The sequence below is a fragment of the Nanorana parkeri genome, unplaced genomic scaffold (genome assembly GCF_000935625.1).
Source record: "Nanorana parkeri isolate BGI_ZX_2015 unplaced genomic scaffold, ASM93562v1 scaffold104, whole genome shotgun sequence".
NCBI classification, from domain to species: domain Eukaryota; kingdom Metazoa; phylum Chordata; class Amphibia; order Anura; family Dicroglossidae; genus Nanorana; species Nanorana parkeri.
Genome location: NW_017306372.1, coordinates 1234037 through 1236345, shown reverse-complemented (window position 1 = coordinate 1236345; position 2309 = coordinate 1234037).

The following is a 2309-nucleotide window of genomic DNA, read 5'->3' as shown; positions in this document are numbered from 1 at the left end:
CGACGTCACGCTCCCTTGCGACACTGCAAGGCAGCTTGGCTACCTGCCAAACACGGAGCCGTGGGCAGATCATGACCTGCCGCCCGGCTTCCTGATTGCTCAGAAAGCCAGGCTGCCTCGCAGTGTCACTAGGCAGCATAAAGCCGGCTTCCTAAAAAATTTACATATGGTTCAGAACGGATTAACCTTATTCACATTGAACCTTATGGGAAAATGTGATTCTGTTCGCGACAAAAATCGGTTCGTGACCACGTTCGTAGGGGTCAGAACGGATTAACCTTATTTACATTGAACCTTATGGAAAAATTTGATTCGGTTCATGACCAGAATCGTGGAATGAATTAAGTTCGTGAACCGAGGTACCACTGTATTTTGAATCACCACAAGAGCGGGGAGACCACACCCCTTTATTGAATATACACCAACTAAGAAAAAAAAAACGGCTTTTAAGGTATCATAGAATGCAGAGGTAATATATAGCTGTCTTGCTGCACTCCTTACCGGTATAGGATGTTCCTTGAAATCCTGGTGGGTGCTCGTAGTGACCACGGATGGCGCTGTGAAGATATACAAGTTTGCAAAAGGATGTTACCATTTATTAACCACCTCCCGTCCACCAATCGTTGAAAGACGGCCGGACGGGAGTCTCCTGGATGCGGGTTGGCGTCTTTAGACGTCCTTCGTGCCCGCTCGCGCGCACGAGCGGGAAAGCGCCTGGATTTTACATACAAGCGGTCCGGCGTCTGTGAAGACGCCCGGTCGCTTGTATGATGGAAGTGAAGGTGCCCCCCCCCCCCCCTCCTTACCTCTGGTCGCTGTCCCCGCCGCCGCGATCCTGGGCGTCCATCCATCCCGGGCGATGTGGCTCTGTGCACTAAGAATGGAGGGAGCTCAGTACCCGATCTCCCTCCGCTCTCTCTCCCGGTCTCTAAATGTAGGAAGTGATGTATATTACATCACTTCCGCATTCCTCTGTCACTCTCCGGTACAGAAAACGGAGAGAAGCTGATGAAGCAGATCTGTGCTTCATCAGCTTCTCTGGGGGTCCCTAGGTGAGATTAGGGGTCTTGTAGACCCGTGATGTCTCCATAAAGGGGACCTGTAACTGTAATTTGTTATTACATAGGGTACTTATTAGCACCCTATGTGATAACAATAAAGCTAAGTGTAAGAAAAGTTAAAAAAAAAAATTATCACAAAATAAATAAAAATGTACACACACAAAACAAAAAAAAACACAATTTTTTTTCAAAGTGCCCCACCCCACATAGATACGCAAAAATGCGCTAGATGCGCCTAGACGCAAAAACGGCGATTGCTCCAATTATGCTGCACGTGTTACATATCGCCGCAAACGTCGCTATGAGAGCAATCATTTTAGGGCCATCAATCACTGATAACACTAAACTGATGAGCGGTAAAATCTTTTAAAGCGTCGCCTATGACCAATTTTGGCTATGGTGGGTTTTTTTTGCGATTTCGCGGGCGCGCAATTTTAAGGCTTGACATGTTTGGTGTCTTTTTACCCGACGTGATCCCGCCTTTTATATTTTAACAAAAAAGTGTGTAAAAATAAATGTTTCCTAAAATAATAAAGGGAAAACCATTTTTGTAAAAAAATATTCGGTACTTTTTTGTTATATAGTACAAAATAAAAACCCCACCAAAAGAAAGCTCTATCTGTCCCCCCAAAATGGTATAAAAATCATTTCAGTACAGCATTGCATGACGGAATAAGCGTCAGCCAAAGTACCGCAGAGCTGAATACTGAAAAATGGCCTGGACAGGAAGGGGGTGTAAACACCCCGGTCAGCAAGTGGTTAATGCAGTATTGTCATTCCAGTACTGAAATGACAGTACTCCATTAATAAATGGACTTTTGTTGATCTCACTTAAATGGTGTGCTGGTGACATGCTTTTGCAAACTTATAGAATGCAGAGTGACATATTTTGACATAATAACACAAAAAATCACATATAATCTAATACAGCGTTTGCATTTTACTTGAAAACTCCATGATCCACATGTAGGTAAAACTTATCCACTGATATAAAAAAACAAAGGACATAGAGCCTCCCTGGAACCTGTACAGATACATAGTATCCATATGATCAATGCAATATACTTGTTTAACATCAATTTCCTTATAATATAAATAGTAATTTCAACATTTCTTATATCCATCATAAATTGATCTGTAATTCTGTACTGTGTCCAGCCTTCTACGTGTTTCGCCAAAGCTTCATCAGGAAGTTTGGAGGTAGCATAGAATAAATACCATTTTTAAGATATTAGTGGTGAGTAGATC